At 46.7% G+C, this 22,426-nt stretch overlaps 1 protein-coding gene across 2 annotated transcripts in view; it reads right to left on the reverse strand.

The window, feature by feature from the left end:
* LOC142566715 (uncharacterized) overlaps nucleotides 1–22,426 on the reverse strand; it is a 168,693-nt gene that overhangs the window by 86,427 nt on the left and 59,840 nt on the right. Inside the window, exons 1-2 of one of the 2 annotated variants that reach the window (XR_012825114.1) lie at nucleotides 16,731–17,255; nucleotides 16,544–16,591 (exon numbers count right to left, since the gene is read on the reverse strand). The exons of the other annotated variant lie outside the window; for it this stretch is intronic. The gene's annotated coding sequence lies outside the window, so the exon portion shown is untranslated. Of the gene's footprint in view, nucleotides 1–16,543; nucleotides 16,592–16,730; nucleotides 17,256–22,426 lie in introns of those variants that run through there. 2 annotated transcript variants of the gene reach the window in all.

Here is a 22,426-nt window from a genome sequence, read left to right on the forward strand (position 1 = left end):
CGAAGAATGACGCATGCATGAAGCTAGCTCACTGCGCAGACGCTACCACGCAAAACGCGCAAGTGCGTGTACGCGACGTTCTGCACACAAATCGCGTGGGATGATCGGAGCCACGCCAGAGCGGCTTGCTTCAAAGAAGCGGTACATGTTCTCACTCGTACAGGCACGCTCACGCTCGCATCGCTCTCGGCGTATCTTCAGGTCATTCCTTCTGCTGGACTTCTACCCGAAGATTCGATATCTGCTTGGTATCGGCTATGCACTGTCGCGTGGTCTTTGGTTCTGCGAGAGAGCCGGGAATATTTTTCCCCGCTGTGAAACATCGCTGTGCGTGTTTTAGCTAACATTTACCGTAGAAACCCATTTCTTCCTTTTCTCGACGGCACTCGTAGAGTAGCAAATTTTTACTTGCCAGTATAGTGTGTACTTCTATTTCATGCGTAGTTTTGTGCAGTGCGTGGCAGATTCTTAATCCGCGTAATCTCATTTTCTGCCCGCATTCCCTTCTCACAGGTTACGCAGGCAGCAAATTCCCAGGTGCTAAAGTGTTCTACGTCAAGAGCACCTTGGCGTCGTGCAAGACACCCGTTGATATGTGGCTTATTCACCAGCAAGCTCGCACCTCTGTTGCCATTCTCCATCAAGTGGGATTTTCAACTATTTTTGTGCTGCTCTGTGGTGTACATGTACTAGCTGCCGCATGGAAGCTGTGAAGCCTTACTTTAGATTTGCTCTGGCGTTTAGTAGTAAAGGATGGGCTACCTTTTGAGCGGAAGCATTTACTTTTCTTTCTGAGAATGTTTACCAGCCTAACCAAGTGATACGTGCGTACTGTAAACGGCAGCACGAACAGTGGCGGACGACGGACAACGAAATAGGTAGGAGCACACACGAGCGCAAGCTCAACTAAAAGTCTACTTTTGATGACAGACGTATTAAAGACACTGGTAAACTTGACAAAGGTAAAAAGCCGTGTATGCGTGAAGAAACAACCACATGCGACAAGAAAAAAAAATGAGAAGGCCATGTCATGTAGAATAAACATGCGTGAAAAACGAGAACTATCGGGCTAATCTTTCGAAAAAGCGAAAGATGTGTCCGATAAGTGATACTACCCAACGAGAAATACTCTTGAGAACAACTTTCTCCCATAAAGGCAACAAATAACTTGGTTATGCATTTGTTTCGTTTGTGATCAATAAATATTGCTTCTGGAACTCCTCAGGTGTTGCGGTATAGAGCAGAAAGAACAATTGTTTCATCAAAATGACCAGAACACAAGAGGACTTATAGTAGCATTATTTATTGATCACGAAGAAAAATTCATAAGCAAGATTTCTGTGACCCTTAGTGTGGAAGAGTTGCTGCACTACTTCTCGTTAATATCATTTACACGACAAACCTTTCAGTTTTCATGTTTTTGTTAGTGTTTGACGAACATGTTTATTCTTCAGGACGTCTTTCTGTCCTTTTTTGTTGTGCCGGGCTGTTTCTGCTGCGCATCCATGGCTTTTTCTTTGAAGTTGGCCAGTGTGTTTAAAATCTTTGTTTTCACGAATAAACTTCTAGTTGAGTCAGCGTTCATGTGTGTTCCTACCTTAATTCATCCTTCTCGTGTCTGTTTGGGTGGTTGTCAAATATAAATGTACACCGAATTGGCGAAGTGTCCATAGAATTGATACATGAAGTTATTTGCGCTGTTTATTTCAGGAAGAACGCTATTGGAGGAGGAGGGCTTATCTTTTCTGCGTTTTTAACACTGATGCACATTTTCTAGTTCAACTTCCAGGAGTCCCCTGAGGAAGGAAATACGAGTGCTGGTAACTTCCTTTGTGTGTAAGATTTATTAATTTCAGCCATTCAAGGCATGACATGTCACATGCCTGTTTGTAGGTATGCAAGTATTCGTGTGCAAGTGCAAGTATTCGTATGCAAGTGCAGCGGTGGCGTAGAGGTATCCGCCTCGCATGCAAGAGGTGCGTGGTTCGAATCCCGGTGCCGCGCAATTTTCCACCGGATTAAAAAAAAATCCGCGTGCTGATAAAATTGCATAAACAGGCCTGGAGTGTGGCCTGATCCCGGTGACCAGAACTGGTAACGCACTCCCTCACCAGAGCAGCATTGGCCACCCTGGTGCGGTACTAGGCCACAACCTCCTATATGAACACAACAATCAAACCCGGCCCTCAGTCCCCAGCAGCTGCGAAGCAACTGACCACGGCGGCGGTCGGACCCGCGACGCAGCAGCGGGTGCTAAGAATCCCTGGCTTCGGACACGCCGCCATTGGAATATGAACCTGGCAACGTTCAACGTTGAACGTTATCTAGTGAGGCGAGTCTGGCAGTGCTATTAGAGGGCAGTAAATGGGATGTAATAGGGCTCAGTGAAGTTAGGAAGCCAAAACAATCGTATACAGTGCTAAAAAGCGGGCACGTCCTGTGCTACCGGGGCTTAGCAGAGAGACGAGAACTAGGACTCGGATTCCTGATTAATAGGAATATAGCTGGTAACATACAGGAATTCTATAGCATTAACGAAAGGGTGGGAGGTTTTGTTGTGAAACTTAATAAGAGGTACAAAATGATGGTTTACAGGTCTACGCCCCTACATCCGGTCATGATGACCAGGAAGTCGAAAGCTTCTATGAAGACGTGGAATCAGCGATGGTTACAGTCAAAATACACTATACTGATGGGCGACTTCAATGCCAAGGTAGGCAAGAAGCAGGCTGGAGACAAAGCAGTGGGGGAATATAGCATGGGCACTAGGAATAGCAGGGAAGAGTTACTAGTAGAGTTTGCGGAACAGAATAATATGGCGATAAGGAATACCTTCTTCCGCAAGCTGGATAGCCGAAAGTGGACTTGGACGAGCCCGAACAGCGAGACTAGAAATGAAATAGACTTTATACTCTGCGCTAGCCCTGGCATCATACAAGACGCGGACGTGCTCAGCAAGATGCGCTGCAGAGACTATAGGATGGTAAGAACTCAAATTAACCTAGACCTGAGGAGGGAACGGAAGAAACTGGTACATAAGAAGCCGCTCAGTGAGTTAGCGGTAAGAGGTAAAATAGAGGAACTCCAGATGAAGCTACAGAACAGGTATTCGGCTTTAACTCAGGAAGAGGACCTTAGTGTTGAAGCAATGAACGACAATATTGTGGGCATCATTAAGGAGTGTGCAATAGAAGTCGGTGGTAACTCCGCTAGACAGGATACCAGTAAGCTACCGCAGGAGACGAAAGATCTGATCAAGAAACGCCAGTGTATGAAAGCCTCTAACCCTACAGCTAGAATAGAAGTCGCAGAACTTTCCAAGTTAATCAACAAGCGTAAGACAGCTGACATAAAGAAGTATAATATGGATAGAATGGAACATGCTCTCAGGAACGGAGAAAGCCTAAAAGCAGTGAAGAAGAAATTAGGAATTGGCAAGAATCAGATGTATGAGGAGGAGTTCTATAGAGATTTATACAGTATCAGTGGCACCCACGGCGATAATGGAGGAGAGAATAGTCTAGAGGAATTCGAAATCCCACAGGTAACGCCGGAAGAAGTAAAGAAAGCCTTAGGAGATATGCAAAGGGGGAAGGCAGCTGGGGAGGATCAGGTAACAGCAGATTTGTTGAAGGATGGTGGGCAGGTTGTTCTAGAGAAACTGGCCACTCTGTATACGCAGTGCCTCATGACTTCGAGTGTACCGGAATCTTGGAAAAACGCTAACATAATCCCAATCCATAAGAAAGGGGACGCCAAAGACTCGAAAAATTATAGACCGATCAGCTTACTTACTGTCCGTGGCCTACAAACTATTTACTAAGGTAATTGCAAATAGAATCAGGAACACCTTAGACTTTTGTCAAGCAAAGGACCAGGCAGGATTCCGTAAAGGCTACTCAACCATAGACCATATTCATACTTTCAATCAGGTGATAGAGAAATGTGCGGAATATAACCAACCTTTATATAGAGCTTTGATTGATTACGAGAAAGCGTTTGATTCTGTCGAAACCTCAGCAGTCATGGAGGCATTGCGGAATCAGGGTGTAGACGAGCCGTATGTAAAAATACTGAAAGATATCCATAGTGGCTCCACAGCCACCGTAGTCCTCCATAAAGAAAGCAGCAAAATCCCAATAAAGAAAGGCGTCAGGCAGGGAGATACGATCTCTCCAATGCTATTCACTGCGTGTTTACAGGAGGTATTCAGAGACCTGGATTGGAAAGAATTGGGGATAAGTGTTAATGGAGAATACCTTAGTAACTTGCGATTCGCTGATGATATTGCCTTGCTTAGTAACTCGGGACCAACTGCAATGCATGCTCACTGACCTGGACAGGCAAAGCCGAAGGGTGGGTCTAAAAATTAATCTACAGAAAACTAAAGTAATGTTTAACAGTCTCGGAAGAGAACAGCAGTTTACGATAGGTAGTGAGGCATTGGAAGTGGTAAGGGAATACATCTACTTAGGACTGGCAGTGACTGCGGATCCGGATCATGAGACTGAAATAATCAGACGAATAAGAATGGGCTGGGGTGCGTTTGGCAGGCATTCTCAGATCATGAAGAGCAGGTGGCCATTATCCCTCAAGAGAAAAGTTTATAACAGCTGTGTCTTACCACTACTCCCGTACGGGGCGGAAACCTGGAGGCTTACGAAAAGGGTTCTACTTAAATTGAGGACGACGCAACGAGCTATGGAAAGAAGAATGATAGGTGTAACCTTAAAGGATAAGAAAAGATCAGATTTTGTAAGCGAACAAACGCGAGTTAATGATATCTTAGTTGAAATCATGAAAAAGAAATGGGGGGCATGGGCAGCACATCTAATGAGGAGGGAAGATAACCGATGGTCATTGAGAGTTACGGAATGGATTCCAAGGGAAGGGAAGCGTAGCAGAGGGCGGCAGAAAGTTAGGTGGGCGGATGAGATTAAGAAGTTTGCAGGGACAACATGGCCACAATTAGTACATGACCGGGGTAGTTGGAGAAGTATGGGAGAGGCCTTTGCCCTGCAGTGGGCTTAACCAGGCTCATGATGATGATGATGTCTTGTGTATTCACACGCAAGCAGCTTCAAGTGTTCATGTGTTCAAAGTTGGTTGTTATAAGGGTATGCTTAAGCCCTGCCTTTGGAGTCGCTTTACCTTCGAGTCATAAACTTAAGTCGAAAGTGAAGACCAGAATGATCGTTTTGATTGAATTCATATGTATAGGATGTTCAGGTGTATTTACACGGCTAGAGTGCTGTATGTACTATCCTATGTCTCCAGGTTCGATGTAGTGGTGCCTTATGTAGTGTAATAATGTTTCATGTGCACGCATTTTAGTGTAAGTAAAGGTACTTCAAATTGATCAGTCTCTGCTTTGCTTTTGTTTGTGTTTGGTAAAGTTATGAGCAGGCACCGGGGCATGCAAGTGTGAACAGCAAAGCAATTTCAATATGTGAATAAAAATCCACTAGCCCATCGAAACGTCAATCATATTTCAATGACGACTTCTTAAATCTTAATGCCATCTCAACTGGGCCACAATGTACTTTTCAGTGCTGTGGCAATAATAACTCAACAACAGTTCAGCAGAACTACCACAACGTCAGTTCAACGAAGAATCAATGGTAAGCCAACAACCTTTCAACAAAACGAACACAGGGGGACGTCTAAGCACAATGGACTTTCAATGGTAACTTAACAATTATTCAACATTGAGACGCCCATTGGTGTTTCAATTAAATTTCAGTGGCCAATATTCAAGAGCCCTCAACCCAAGAATTCTCCAACAAACTCTCAATAATACTCCAATTAAAACTGAACATTGACCAACGATATTTCAATGCCTTCTCAATATTTTTTTTGTACGGGAGCTAACAGGTGCAACGTGCATGGTTAACCTTCCTGCTTTTGCTTTTCCTTCTTTCTCTCTCTTGCACGTGCGAACTTTCGACCAGGATGTATTGCTTCGTTTTAGTATTTAAACATGTCACGCGTAGCAACATTCTCACTCTCGTAAAATAGAGAGAGCGTAACCTTTTATTTCAAATCAAGATTTGTATAGAAAAAGAAGGTATAAAATCAGCACGGCAACCGACTCAACTATTCTTCAAGGAAAACGTGCTTCGGGAGCGAAATTTCTAGCAGTTTCTTATACGGCGACGACTTCAGCAGCCTCTTGCAACGACGACTGAAAGGAAGTACAAAAGGAGCGCAGGACATGTCAAATTTTGCTCCTAAGCTTGAACCGTAGTCCAAGAGGCACTCAAAGTAATAAAACACAACTGCTCCTAACCGTAGGGGGCTCGTTTCCCTCATATTCTTTCACGTGAGTGCATACGTAATACAAAGCTTTGTGTTCCGAAGCTATCCCCTGCTACTGCCGAGTCCGTTTATTCTTCGCGTGATGGCGGCTTGTGTATGTTTTGATGCAGCCGGGATTCTTAATATAAGTTCTTGAGTCTTATGCGAAAAAAACATATTTTATCGGTGCAGTAAATTACGAACTTATTGCAACTGACGCCAATATGCATTTATAAAGTGTAGCACATGTATGATACCTTTGTCATGTTCTTATTATTATTCCTCCTCCTTACTGTCAGCATGGTTCTGCTCTGTTGGTTCAATGGATTGAGAAAAGCCAATTCAAGAAGGTGATGGACTTGTTGAGCAAGCGGATCCTCAGCCAGCCACAAACAGGCACTCCTGGACGGTCTGCCATTTCGTCCCCCGTGAGCCACAGAGCTCGGGCCTACCAGAATGCCCGGCTCGCGGGTCGGTCTCGCGCCTTACAGAGTTTTGGTTCAGTGGTACCTGTTAGCCTATGGGCAAGCCAGGCAGGCTGCATCAAAGTAGCGGTACACTCCGCCGAATAGTGTTGTCTATTCGGTCTCTGGCATAAGGGTACCAGTGCCCAACTATGCCCTGCTTATTTCGTCTTCGCGACATTGTGAAGTTCGGGTCAGGGTCAGGGTTTTGTCCCCAGGACCTGGGAATTCATCAGGCGAGCTTTACGCTCAGACGAGAGACGGTCGACCCGACATATGAATGCAGGTGACGAGATGAGTGACAGCGACCCGGGCGGAGAAGGGCAAGCCCACTAGCGGCGTTCTAGGAGTCGCGGCGAAGGATAACCATAACCATAAGAGTAACGAACGAGACGTCGCCCTGTCGGAATGAAATGATGGCGAGGGAGGCAGTTACTTGCATTGCGATGGAGTTGAAGAGAAAGGACACCTGCCTGAATAGTGCAAGGCTTAAAAAAAAACGTGCGCGACGATTAGGATACTCCCTAATGCTACATCTGAGTGCAGCTCGATACATCTTTACATTTCGCGATATATTGACGCAAAGAATTTGAGACAGAAATCACCGCACCGACTGGCAGTGGCCCAGAGCCGTCAGCGCCTTCGCAGAGGGAAGGGCAGTATTGGAACGCTGGCATGATGAGCGACATCGGAGCCAGCTGCGGAAGAAGGCGACCTTTGCGCGAGCAGTGGCACGAGCGCGTTGGTGCGGCGACGCCAAGGGGCGCCGATGTGCCAGACATAGTAGAAGACAAAGACGAATGCGCCAGCCTTGGCAGGAGCGCGTTCAGGCGTTTAGGCCGACGCTCAACCCAGGAGCGGGCACCTAAGAGCTACGCTCTAAAATCGACCTAGACTTTGTTGCCACAACTATTGAGGCGAAAGCTTTAAGTGGCTCCCGATGGCCTTGAAGAGAACGCGTCGTCCGGTGCAATACGTGGTCAGTGGGCCTTGTCAGTGGTCAACCTCGTCAGTGGGACAGCAGCACCTGTACGATGTTTAATCGTTGCTTGATCTTCGTGCAGTGCCTCGCCTGTTTTGCTGATCGCATCTTCTGGGACGTCACGTGGCCTGGATTAGCTTCGTCTGAGCTTGTTGTCCAACGTTACGTCTGTATTTATCAGAACCTTGAAGATTAGCTGCCCTCACATTGAACGCGTCCACAGGCTTGGTAAAGCACGCGCTGGTCACCCTCGTCCGGTTATTCTAAAACGACTTCAACAATAAAACGACGGTTCCAAAAAATAGTTATAAACTCAAGGGCTACAATTTATTCATTACAGAAGACTTCTCTTCAAGGATTAGATATATTCGAAAAAGAAAGCCTGGGAAGCATCATTTCCTTTTAGTAACGATGGCTGTGTCGTAAAGTCAAGATACGATCATGCTTTCATTGACAAGATTTCTTATAACTGGGATGACAGTTCAAACACATTAGTAAAAGTACATAATCAACCATTACCATGCGTGCCTGTGTCCTCAACTCCCCGTTCATCCACTACCTGACATCCTTCTGGCCACCTCGATAACCTCATCGTTTTGAACGTTCTCATTGTTGTTAAAAACTTGCAGACTTACTGTCCGTTATCTCTATTTATTCCCCTGATGTTATAGGCATCACTGACTCGTGGCTACATAGTAATATTTAGGAGCTTACTCCACCCGGTTTTATGGCCGTGCGCCTAGACAGCATCCACGGCACTGGCGGCGGCGTCGTGCTGCATATCCGTTCGGATCTTCGGGCCTCAGTTTTGTCCTCGCATCCGGACACAGACACCATGTAGTGTAACATTTTCTTTTGAATAATCAGTGTATTGTAATTAGCGTTACATATCGCCCACCCGGTTCTTCCCTTGATGTCTTTCATGCTATTAAAAATTTAATATGCCTGACAACACGATTTATCTGCATGCGTGATTTAAATGCTCCTGGCATTAACTGGCCATCACCAAAAATAACAGGTCGTGACGTAGCAATTTGTAATGAATTAATCGATATTTACTTGTCCTTTGGACTCATACAAGTTTCTAGTGCAAATAGGTAAATTCCATCTTCGACTTGATTTTCTTAAGCGCTGATCTAGCGAAAAACGACTTCTCCTGCGAAGTAATTGACGGACACTCTGATGATAAACGTGTTTTGTTATCGCTGTCTTGTCCAAACTCCAAATCACCCTATACCTTTACTACTTCCCTTGACTTCACTCGCGCGGAGGACAATTCCATTATTTATCTCTTCGCTGATCATTTCGATACGTTTTGCTCTCCGTCTGACATACAGGATGTAAATTGTCTTGTTAATTACTTTGAAAATCTTACGAAGTCATGTATCCAACGATTTGTGATCATTAAAACTAAGAAAAGTAATGCTAACATTCCCTAGATTACTCGTGACATCTGGCATTTTTCTTGTCTTGTCCGTAGGCTTAGTCGTTGTAAACGAACCAACGACTCCATAACCTTGGCAGGTTTCACAAGACAAGAAATGAACTTAATTTAAAAATTCAAACTGCCAAAGGTTTCTTTTTTCGCGTTCAACTGCCTCATCTGTTAAGAACTAACCCTCGTAAATTTTGGTCTTCTATTTTACCTCGCGACGCTTCACCCACTTCATTCAAAATTGATAATGACGTCATCAGTGATCCTTCAGTAATATCGGCTGCTTTCAACAAGTATTTCCAGTCCGTATTTGTACCCGATAACAACTTCATTCCATCTCTCACCAGTATAGTTTTTTCTGAAGCAATCACTGACATTGACATAACCAATTAAGGCATTCTTGACCTCGTATTGACCTTGGATGCCAAGAAATGCACCGGTCCGGACGAGTACACAATGCATTCTTGGTTTGCTATTCCTTGTGGTCATCAAGATACCTGACGGTCATGTACAACAAATCTTTATTGTCTGCCACTGTTCCTTCTTCATGGAAGTTAGCTAAAATGCTTGCTCTTTATAAATCCGGTGATAAGCAGTCTTTATCGAACTACAGACCGAGTTCAATAACGTCACAGTCATGCGAAATCTTAGAACATATCATTCATAAACACATAGTGCTTTTCCTGTGATCACATAATCTGCTATCTAACATACAGCATGAGTTTAGGCGCGGTTTTAGTACGGCAACGCTATTAGTTGAGTGTACGCATGACATTTCCCTTAACCTTGATGTTGGCCACCAGGTTGACGCTATCTTGATATACTTCTATAAAGCATTTGACACAGTATTACGTTCTAAACTCCTTTCTAAACATAACGCTGTACTAAATAATCCTCAACTAGGTAACTGAATTTCAAGCTTTCTTTCACTTCGTTGCCAGTTCATTTCTTATAGCTAGACCGACTCTATTGCTATTGATGTGACATCTGGTGTGCTCCAGGGCTCCGTTCTTCGGCCTCTGCTTTTCTTTAATTTACATAAATCATGTGCCTGTTAACATCTCTTCTAACATTCGTCTCTATGCCAATGATAGTGTTTTATATGAATTTATTAACCCTTCTGGTGATTAACCGCCTCCAAGAGTCATTTGCTAGGTTTTGCACTTGGTGAAGCACCTCGCAAATCAACATAAACTTTGATAAAACCGTCCTTTTGGCCTTCTGTAAAAAATATTCCCCTTATCTTCCCCTTAAGCAACTCAAAAGAAACTTGCAATGATACAGGTGACAGCTCTGGTAATGACAATTTAAACGGAAGTCTCTGCCCGCCTCAGGAAAACCTTGGAGGGCGCTCGGGCCCCGGAGAATCGCCCCCCTCCCCCCTCGTATGACGGCGCCTATGTTAGAGGTTGAATACGGGCGCTTCAACTAGCAATAGTCGCCCCTCGCTTCATTGGGTACGACACCGCCTCTGCAGGCATTCTCAGGCTACATCCGCTGGGAACAGTAGTAGTCTTGCCAGCGGATGTAGCCCGAAAATGAGTTGTTACGGCTGGCGTGTAGCACCCTGTGCAAAAGGGATGCTCGACCACCATGCCTCATCGAAACGAAGGGTGAATTCCTCATTCGCTATGGTTATCTTGAGCGGATGCCGGTCTGGCGGATGCCCCGCAGTGTTCAAACGCCCCTTTGTGTTTGTGCACCCTTTCCGCGAACTAGACAGGACCCCCGGGCTACGCCAGCGGAGACACGCTCGTGAAGACGTCATTTGGGACGATGGATCAGCCGCCTATCCACAACCAGGCGCCCTTTCCGCGAACTGTCAAGCTCTACAGGAGAGCTTCTGTGAACCAACGAAGCCTAGAAGAGAGGATCAAGCCGCCCCTCCCGGACCTACAGGCTCACTGAAAGTGAGAGCAGCTGCAAAGCCACGACGAGCGCTTACCACGTCAACTGGGTGAATGGACCAGGCGCCCTTTCCGCGAACCAACGTCGCCTAGAAGAAAGGATAAGCGCCTCCGACCTGGGGTCTTGGTACCTGCGGAGGCGGGCCCGTACCGGCTCACTGAAAGTGGTAGACGCCCATCCACAAACCAGAGTCAGTGCCTGTCACGTGGCGTTGACGTGAGCAATATCTCGCCCACGATTTTAGAGAGCCTATTTAAAGGGGCTCCGCAATTTACTTTTTCACTTCATTTTCTTATCATCTTTCACCAACCTTTGAATAAACCGTGCAAGTTTCTCACTAGAAGTCATCTCGTTCTAGCCTGGCCGCCGTGGTCTACCGGATGCCTGCAGCCCGCCGACAACACCACGCTACCTAATAGTAAAGTCGGCCGAGCTTCGATAAACATGCATCGCAACAACTCGGCAGCGGTGGAGTACGCTACCCTGGAGAACGCAACAGCGTGGAAACCGAAACAAAATACGGAAAAAGCATTTCTAAGCCCTCCATACCCAAATTGGGCGCAAATGCTGACATATTCACTTATAGGCACAATTAAAACATGCTTAAAGTGCTTAGAGTGGCCTAATTCGTCCTTTTATGTCAAATAGGCGCAATAACAAAGTAAAAACAAAGGCATTTAGCAAAAGTTCCGGTCTCTACCAGTCACAGCCCCTGCATGTGCGCGTCTGGGGATGTTACACCCGAATATTGAAGACACAAGGTAGCGGCGTAGGTTCTCACGGATAGAATCCTTCTGTACACGGCTCCAGACTATAGTTCCGCTATCACTACCTTGGGTTGGGGATTAATAAAATTGCGCAGATAAATATACTATCCAAAGCACGCCACCATTGTACCATCGGTTTCGACTGAACGTAGCATTCACGAAGAGTAATCTATATCGCATTGGGCGCCCCACTGATCCATAATGTGATAACTTTGGCAGCTTAGACACAATGGAGTCCATTTTACTTTAATGTACAACGTACCGTGAGCAGAAACATTCTTTTGAGCACCAAATAAACATGATTTGTCACGATCCCCTAACGTGTCTAGCATGTTTGGTCCAATGACCGGCCCTTCGAAGCAGCAACATGTCTTGGATTTATTGTTCCTCTCAGGAATACCCCTCAAAAATTCGCCTTCTCGGAAAGCTTTAAAGATTCCCTATATGATATAGAAAAGCTTCAACCACCGCCTCACCTGTAAGTGTCATTATGGGGTTCACTCGCTTATTTCATATTTATTTTATTCTCTCTTTGTTTCCACTCTCCTCCGGAATCTTTAATCCCCATCCACCTCTCCATGCAGAGTAGCATACCAGCGCTTGCATACTTGGCGGCAAAAATATGTGCTCTGTCTGTCTGTCTGTCTGTCTGTCTGTCTGTCTGTCTGTCTGTCTGTCTGTCTGTCTGTCTGTCTGTCTGTCTGTCTGTCTGTCTGTCTGTCTGTCTGTCTGTCTGTCTGTCTGTCTGTCTGTCTGTCTGTCTGTCTGTCTGTCTGTCTGTCTGTCTGTCTGTCTGTCTGTCTGTCTGTCTGTCTGTCTGTCTGTCTGTCTGTCTGTCTGTCTGTCTGTCTGTCTGTCTGTCTGTCTGTCTGTCTGTCTGTCTGTCTGTCTGTCTGTCTGTCTGTCTGTCTGTCTGTCTGTCTGTCTGTCTGTCTGTCTGTCTGTCTGTCTGTCTGTCTGTCTGTCTGTCTGTCTGTCTGTCTGTCTGTCTGTCTGTCTGTCTGTCTGTCTGTCTGTCTGTCTGTCTGTCTGTCTGTCTGTCTGTCTGTCTGTCTGTCTGTCTGTCTGTCTGTCTGTCTGTCTGTCTGTCTGTCTGTCTGTCTGTCTGTCTGTCTGTCTGTCTGTCTGTCTGTCTGTCTGTCTGTCTGTCTGTCTGTCTGTCTGTCTGTCTGTCTGTCTGTCTGTCTGTCTGTCTGTCTGTCTGTCTGTCTGTCTGTCTGTCTGTCTGTCTGTCTGTCTGTCTGTCTGTCTGTCTGTCTGTCTGTCTGTCTGTCTGTCTGTCTGTCTGTCTGTCTGTCTGTCTGTCTGTCTGTCTGTCTGTCTGTCTGTCTGTCTGTCTGTCTGTCTGTCTGTCTGTCTGTCTGTCTGTCTGTCTGTCTGTCTGTCTGTCTGTCTGTCTGTCTGTCTGTCTGTCTGTCTGTCTGTCTGTCTGTCTGTCTGTCTGTCTGTCTGTCTGTCTGTCTGTCTGTCTGTCTGTCTGTCTGTCTGTCTGTCTGTCTGTCTGTCTGTCTGTCTGTCTGTCTGTCTGTCTGTCTGTCTGTCTGTCTGTCTGTCTGTCTGTCTGTCTGTCTGTCTGTCTGTCTGTCTGTCTGTCTGTCTGTCTGTCTGTCTGTCTGTCTGTCTGTCTGTCTGTCTGTCTGTCTGTCTGTCTGTCTGTCTGTCTGTCTGTCTGTCTGTCTGTCTGTCTGTCTGTCTGTCTGTCTGTCTGTCTGTCTGTCTGTCTGTCTGTCTGTCTGTCTGTCTGTCTGTCTGTCTGTCTGTCTGTCTGTCTGTCTGTCTGTCTGTCTGTCTGTCTGTCTGTCTGTCTGTCTGTGATTTATTGGAAACAGAAAATCGGTTTGATGTGTCTGACGTTGCGCAAGAGCTTTACCTGAGCACCATCCCGTGAAAGTTAAGCGTATACACGCGTGTCTTACCAGAGAAGTGCTCTCAGTGGAGGCAACAAACATTTATGGACCGAAACTGTAGTGTTTGACCGGCAATTTCGAGGAAGCATTCGAGTGGAGTCATAAGGATCTGTTGTCACGTGCGTTTTCCTACTTTAACATTCTACACGTAGTCTGTGGTCACGAAGGCGCCTTCGGCGTTGCGAAAGCTTGGTCAGATGACGTCAGCAGGGTAATGAGTGGCAGAACGTGGATATTACTGGCCAACATGGCAGCGACCGCAGACCAAGGCTCAAAAATGGGCCACTTAAGCGGGCGACCGCGGTATAGTGGTGGCCAGCGTCGCGATCGTTCTAAGGCGGATTAAAATATTCTGTGTTTCGTCTTGTCGCACGCAACGTTCCGAGAGAGCACGGCGCGATACTCGTCCACAAATAAAGATAAAAAATCCTGCACTCGCCCATCAGCAGACATAGCGTGCCGCCAGACGGCTGGCCAGTTTATCGAGCCTGCTTTTTTTTTTGTCTAGGCAAGTCCGTGCGATCGCGCTTCTACGCATCGCCATCGGCGCGCCGACGGCTCAATAAGCGCTGCTCACCTCGTAACCCCGGCGCCTGTAAATCAGCTCGTTTCCAAGTCGTAAAACGACGCCCGGCCCATCCGGCATCGGAAGAGGGACGCCGCCGCCATTGGTTCTGGCTCCATGGCGTCCGTGCGCGCTGCGGCAAGCGTCCGGCCCGTGTGCACGCACGCGTACGCGAGATTCACGCCGAAACCGCGCCATCAAACTGTCGCTATTTGATGGCCCCCGCACAAGGCGTGCGCATACACGTAAATCCGAAGCCCAAGTGACAAGAGGGAACACAGTCGCACTTTCTTTCTTTTTATCCCCCCCCCCCCCGAGTTGCAATGCAGCATTTGCGTCAGCGAGTAAAAAAAAAAACGATTAAGATAGCTGCGAGTAAACTTCCGATTTGCTACGAGAATGTGCCACGGGTTAGGTGTGCACTGGGCCTTATGGAGCTATAATCTGGCAGGAGTAATTAATCTCCGCTTGTCTCTTAACGTTCAGATATCCAGAATACCGGCGGCACTTTTACGAAAGGTCTCGCCTAATGGAACGCGTGACTACTGTGTCTGCCCTGTTTCCGGCGAGAGATAGGCGAACTTACTTTGGCTGTGCACCCGAAATGCGGCGTGCCGAAGTGCGGCATGGCGATTGCTGTTCCGACATAACGCTGACAAGAAGCGTATACCTGAAATAAAGTCAGGCGTATGCGAAATATCTTTATCGCAAGAAATCGGTTCGCTTCCCGACGTCCCTTCATTTGATTTTTTTTTGCCGTCTGTGTTTATGTCGCATGGTTACGAGCAAAAAAAGACCATAGCGGTCAAAATATGCGCTCAAGCTCGGTTGAGTCTGACGCTGTCAACCGGACCAACAGTGAACTGCACAGCCTGGCTCACAAAGCAGCTGGCATAAAAGGTTGCTCCGTGAAAACAGCCACCGGCGGGTCGTCGTATATGGAACAAATTAGCGAACGTGGCCGGCCAACGACAAACACTTTCTTTTTATGAGTGGCCTCAGGCCTGCATGCTGAACTTCTCCGCGACGTAAACGCATCTATAGTACACCGGATCTTTTTTTTTAATTTTCAACTGATTCTTTTTACAATTGGATCGATTATTCGGCCTGATCGAGTGGATGACTTAAAGGCGCCGACATGCACGACAAATCGTAGCGTTGGTGGAGGTTCAGTAAAACTCACAAAATAAATTGTTAGTTATTTGCTTTAGGGTACATGTTGCACTTGCTAAATTGAAGCCGTGCACTATTACAGTCATGTCTCCTATGAAGAGCTCTTAAGACTAGCACCACTTTCTAGATATCTGCGCCAAAATCTGCAACAACAAAAAATGGAGGACGCTTAAGCTTCGCCTTCAAGAGTGGAACGCGACAGCTTGGTCGCACCCCGTTCGTACCGCCCACTTATTCGCTCGGCATGCTCTTGACGGGACAAAAGGGAGAAGCGGGCGAGTGGTGCGCCACCTGTCGGGGCAGCGCCGTACATTGCGAGGAGGGGGTCTTCTGCGTTTGCGGCAAGATGGCTCTGCGGGTGCGCCAAGCGCAGAAGAAATGTAGCGGGAACGTACTTCGCTACTCGTTTAACTGCAACTTCTGTAATTTACATGCTCATAGTTACCAATATAGACAGCAGTATAACTTTCTACGGCGCGTTTCTAAGGCAACACCGCATTCACTAGAGGAGCTTTTGTCCCGCTTTGAACCATCGAACTCATGGCTGAGTGGTAGCGTCTCCGTCTCACACTCCGGAGACCCTGGTTCGGGTCCCACTCAGCCCTTCTTGCAAGTTGTTTTTATTTATGAATTGCCTTCCGGGATTTTTCGCTCACGGCCAACGCCACCAACGCCCGCGACACCGGTTTTCCTGCGACACGAGCTCTTTAACGCTGTCGCGTTAAAATGCATCGGCTTTTGAGTTAGAACGTCCTGGACTGTTAGAAGAACGCCTTTGAGAAACTGATATCAGGAACGCCGATTTATTTCGCAACGCAAGTTGAGGCTGGATGTGACGAATGCGGTGCTAGTCCTTGGATATTGTTAAGCATGCAAAACTGCATACTCAAGCATGCAGGACAAATGACACGTATTCTTTGTGAAGCCCTCTTGCTAAGTAAAAAGTCGCCGGATCGAATCCTGGACGCGGCAGTCGTATTTCTCTGGGACTCGGTGGGAGGACGCCCGCGTCCCAGGGGGTTAAAAATGAATCCGGTGCACTCACCAACGGCGTCTCACGCACGTAGCTCACGTTGCACCTTCGTGATGTTCACTGCGAACAGATGACCACTTGACGCGTCATGTTGCAGCGCGAAGCACATGGAAGTCCATAGCAGATGCACGCACATACAATGGCGGACATGTAAACAGCATGCTAAGCATGGTCCTGAGTTCCGGATTATATCGCTTACCTATGAGATTCCGTAGTCCACGTGCACCGGCATAACCGATGAGGTCGTTTGAACCAAGGCGATATTTGCTTGATTACACTTCAGGCAGGCACGTGTAGTGCGGCCTCAACAATCCGAGGGACGTGAGCGGCGGTATCATGAAGCTCGTATCTCTCGGTGTTTTTCCTCCGACGCTGGCACATCGCCCCTCCGTATACGGTGTGTCAACAAGCACGCACTTGATCGTCCTGCTATGCTATTCGTGCAGTCGTATTGCTCAATCCTCCACGATCCGCACGGCATGCGACGAGACTCGTTTGCGCGAGTTTCAAAATACACAGCGAGGCTTCGAACAAAGCACCGAGAGTACACCGCTGAGCGGCGCTATATTATACAAGGGACGTGCTGTCACGCCCCTCTCTTCCATCTCCCGTCGCTTATTCCAGAGCGAGCGATATTCGGGCAGTGACGAAACGCTGCTGGTCACTTCGTCCGATGCTTCTATTTAGGGCCCGAGCCGAGTTGACGCATGCCTGACCTGGGTTCATGACGAGGCCGGCCCGCAACTTATGCGACCGTGCGGTGTTCGTGAGAGCCGTGGTCACGGCGTGGCGCTAGCGCGGGTAAAGCGCAGCCGCATTTAGCGCGGCTCGAACAAGTCGTTTACGGCGACGCACCGAGATGGTCGCTGCTGATAGACCGCGGCACACCCGCGGGAGAGGGCGCGCAAAGCACGCGGCGCCCCGAGGGGGCCCTCGTTTTTTATCGCGCTGCAGAAGCACGTAAAAGAGAGCAGCAAAGCTCCGAAGACCTTCCGGGTTGGCTGTGAGGGGGGATGAATTGCTCTGGATGGAGGCAACCGCCTACGCCCGCTATTTTGCGGCACATAGTTCCAACAGAGTTCGCTCGGATTGGTGGCGGAAGAGAGTTGAACAGATTTTGACGCAGCTGCGTCGCCATAATTGGTATCTTTTTGGATCCTGTGATCCTTGTGCTCTCCGTGGCGCGTGCCCAAACGTTCAAATCGGTTACGGTGGGCAGCATTTCTGCCGGGCTGTGTTAACGAAAACGATGTCATTACGATGTTGCATCACCCGCATCCGTGCTTTGTTGGACGCTGCAGCGCATCCTGGGGTATTGATTGTGCCCCAGACTGCTTGTTTGCTTCTTTCTTTCTCTCTTTCTTTCTTTCTTTCTTTCTTTCTTTCTTTCTTTCTTTCTTTAAGTACCCTAAATGCCTGAGTAGGCATTACGTATGTCGGGAGAAGTGGGGAAACGAAATCATGAGAAGCGAGTAAAAGGATTACTCCGTGTGTGCGCAACTAACCGTTTGCATATAATTAGCTGCAAAAAAAGTCGCAGCGTTATGTCCGCTGCTGTGGGCCACAGTGGGATAATGATTAGAGCTAGAGGGATCTGCTTCACACGGCATATACAACGACGGCCTTTTTCACTACGGTCTTAAGATCTCGCTATGTATGACGCTAACTGGTGTGAAATAAAAAAGAAATGAAAATCAGCGGGCCCCAAGCATGTGTGTAAATCAGTGATTAGCAAACGTTTCTTTGATGTTTACTGAAATTTATTCTCCTTATTGTTTACTTTTATTCAGCTCAACGCTCCGCGCTCAATGCACACAATGGTCTAATTTAGTTTGTTTGACTACCCTTCCGCACTTGGCTGCTTCTGTGGCCGACTGCTTCACTTGTCTGTATAGCCAACTTCAATTTTCTTTTGCCACCTTCAATCCTTGCCTCTTCTTTGGCTTCTGTATTCAGAAAGAAAGCTTTGCCTTAATTGCGAAATAAGTGTTTTCGTGTGTACTACGGCTGCCAAAGGGCACATTTTGCACATAAAAATAAATTATGGAGTTTTACGTGTTACGTGCCAAAAGCACTATCTGATTATGAGGCACGCCGTAGTGGGAGACTCCGGAGATTTGGACCCCCTGGGGTCCTTTAACATGCGCATAAATGTAAGTACACGGGTATTTTCCAAATTCGACCTCATGGAAATGCGGCCGTCATGGCCATGATTCGACCCCGCGACCTCGTGCTTAGGAGCCCAACACCATAACCCCTAAGCAACCACGGCGGGTATTTTCTGCATAGACCATAGGCCTGTTGTTTGGCTGTTGACTTGATGGTGGTGGCACTGTAAAGAGCACAGAATGAGTGATCCGGTGAGTACATACAGGAACTGTTAGGTATTAAACCACCTCTGGCCGCCCGCTTCCCACTCGAGTGATCTAGACTTAGGTCGGTCTCCAGCATTTCTAGCAGCCATGTACCGTGTATGAGGTCACAGTTATCAACCTCCAAGGGTACAGGTAAACCTGGCAGCGGCAGGTAAGGTAAGGTAAGATGCCACGGCCCTCAGCGAACCACTTCGCTGCGAGTGGCCCGCCAGCCCTTGTCTGCTACTACAGATAGCCCGGCAGCGCCACCGCTGCCGTGCCTCAACTGCCCCTGGATTCACGCACCGTCATCGACAACAACCGAGGAGCCATCTATAAAAGACCATCACCAACGCGCGGCACTCTGTGGGCTCGGTCGCTGTGCCACGATGCACTCATCTAAGCCGTTCGCCTTCGCTGCGCAGGTCAGTAATCAGTATTGTCTTTCCACAAAAAAATCAAGTAACTACTGTCTCCTGCAGCTACCGAGCCCACAGTGCTGCCTTTCGATTGTTGTTGAATGTTATGATGTAGCACGTACCTTGTTGCTGTTGGCTGGTGATATCGAGTCAAACCCAGGTCCCGACACTGTACTCGCAGAACTAAAGAAGCTGTCTACTGGTCAGTCACAACTACTCGCCGAGGTTCAAGGCCTTAGAAACCAACTAACAACTACTGAACAGGCTATATCTGACCTCAGTAACAGATTATCCAACCTAGAAACTCGCTATCAAGACCTGGTAACACTACGCACCGACATGGATGCGATCTGCACTAACACCACCCAAACAGCCAAAGATATCAAAGGAATAGAAGCCCGCCTGGATGACGCCGAAAATCGCTCGCGACGAAACAATTTAATTTTCTATAATATCACAGATAACAATGCATCGGAAAACTACGCCCAATCTGAAGAAACTGTCCTGCGCCTCTGCCGTGATCACTTAGGTCTAACCATTGACCCAAAAGAAATTGAACGGGCTCACCGTCTTGGGCGCCATTCTTCTGGGCGCTCTCGCCCAATTATAGTCAAACTGACATTTTTTAAAACCAAACAGCTAATTCTTTCAAATGGCCGTAAGTTAAAAAGGACTGATTACAGCGTCGGGGAGGATTTTTCACGCCCTGTCCGAGATGCGCGAAAGCATCTAGTTAGATTTGCCAAAACTAAAAACACAAAATTTTCCTTGCGCTACAAAACATTATTCATCGGTCCGAAACAGTACGCATTCGACGAATCATCGCAGACAGTAAAAGAAATCTCATAGCATACGGTTCATTGTCGTGTAACTAAACTTCCTGGTAGCAGCCCTCGTGGTAAACTTCCAAATCTTTCTTTTTCTATTATTTTCACAAACATACGCAGTTTCCTACCCAAATGTGAACACATCTGTAATCTTGTTTCATCATCTTCCAGCAACATACTTGTACTAACTGAAACGTGGCTAACAGATGACGTCACTGATACGGAAGTTCTTGCCAATCTACCTAATTTTAAAGTTTTCCGCAAGGACCGCAAGGGCTCCAGAGGAGGAGGTGTTCTCATTGCCACTAACCAACAATTGCCTTGTTCTGTTATTAATATCCAATCAGAACTTGAAATACTATGGGTAATCTGCCGTTCCGCACCTCAAACCGTCATACTAGGTGTCTGCTACAGACCCCTCTACAGCTATCCACAATTTTCTTATTACCTAAATGATAGCCTAAATCAACTTACTACTACACATCCCAACGCGCGCATTCTTCTTTTTGGCGATTTTAACTTCCCGTCTATTGACTGGCAGAACTTCACACCAACAAGCAATGAAGAAATAACTAACTTCCTTGACGTCTGTCTAAATTTTAATCTCACCCAATTAGTAAAAGAACCTACACGCGTCGTACGTGATTCGTCAAACATCTTGGACCTTATACTAACTAATCACCCTGAAAGTTTAGCGAATCTTACTTATCTCCGCGAAGTTAGCGACCACAAAATTATACATGCTACTTTCACCCTCATCGCGGAATCGCGCCAAACGTTCCACAAAACAATTCGCCTTTATGACAAAGGCAATTACAATGAAATGAACAACCAATTGCTTGCTTTTTTTCCAGAATTCGAAAGAGATTTTCACGACCGATCAATTGAGGACAACTGGCTTACTTTTAAAACCAAGCTTGCAGAACTAACATCCAAATTCATTCCCACCATTACATTTCGTGCCAATCATAATAAACCATGGTTCACAAAGTCCTTAAAAATGCTCGAGAACAAGAAAAAACGACTTTTCCGTGCAGCAAAACTAAACCCAAGCGAATGCGCATGGAATAAATACTACGAGGCCGAGTCAACGTATTTGCGGTCCATTTCTAATGCCAAACATGCATTTTTTCATACTGACCTGCCGAAGATCCTAAGCAATAATCCCAGAAAGTTCTGGCAAGTTCTAAACCCTGATTATGCGCCTATCATTACCGACACGGATGGCGAGGAAGTGAACGACGTTGAGTGTGCAAATATATTTAACACTGCATTTTCATCTGTCTTCACAAACGAAACTGATATGCCAACATTTGTCCCAACTTCCCAACCAAGATCGCTCATGCCACCAGTCACATTCGCTGCACACGGCATCGCCGGTATCATTGAAAATATTAAGATGTCATCTTCTGCAGGTACTGACGAAATCACCAGAAAACTCTTAAAAAACATACGTCATGCTTCTTCAGAGTACTTATCATTACTGTTCACACAATCACTCTCCACAGGTAGCATACCCAGCGATTGGAAGGTGGGGAAGGTCGTTCCGGTCTTCAAATCAGGTAACAAAGAATCGCCCCTTAATTATCGCCCCATCTCTTTAACAAGTGTGCCATGCAAAATCATGGAACATGTAATCTATTCTTGCATAATGAACTTTCTCGACTCTATTTATTTCATCCTTCTCAACACGGCTTCCGTAAAAACCTATCTTGTGAAACGCAATTAGCTATTTTTGTCCATGACCTGCACATGGCCCTTGATTCTAACCTTCAAACTGACTCAATCTTCCTAGATTTCGCGAAAGCCTTCGACAAGGTTCCCCACGAGCGCTTTCTACTAAAACTTTCTTGGTTAAATTTGCATCATAACATACTGCAGTGGATAAAAGAATTTCTGGCAAACCGTACCCAATTTGTTCACGTTAATAATCAAACCTCTAGGTCTCTTGCAGTAACATCAGGCGTCCCGCAAGGAACAGTTCTTGGTCCCCTTCTATTTTTAATATATATTAACGACCTACCAACACAGGTCTCCTGTAACATTCGCATCTTTGCCGATGACTGTGTTATCTATCGCACAATCAGTAACCCCTCTGATCAACTAACTCTTCAAAGAGACTTAACTTGCGTCCAGGACTGGTGTAACCAATGGCTCATGGAACTAAACCCCGATAAATGCAAACTCATGTCATTTCATCGAAAACGTAATCCTCTCCTGTTCCCTTATACAATTTCGCACGTCACGATAGCATTAACACAGTCTTACAAATACCTAGGCGTAACGTTGTCTAAC

The sequence above is a fragment of the Dermacentor variabilis genome, unplaced genomic scaffold (assembly GCF_050947875.1).
Source record: "Dermacentor variabilis isolate Ectoservices unplaced genomic scaffold, ASM5094787v1 scaffold_13, whole genome shotgun sequence".
Taxonomy (NCBI): domain Eukaryota; kingdom Metazoa; phylum Arthropoda; class Arachnida; order Ixodida; family Ixodidae; genus Dermacentor; species Dermacentor variabilis.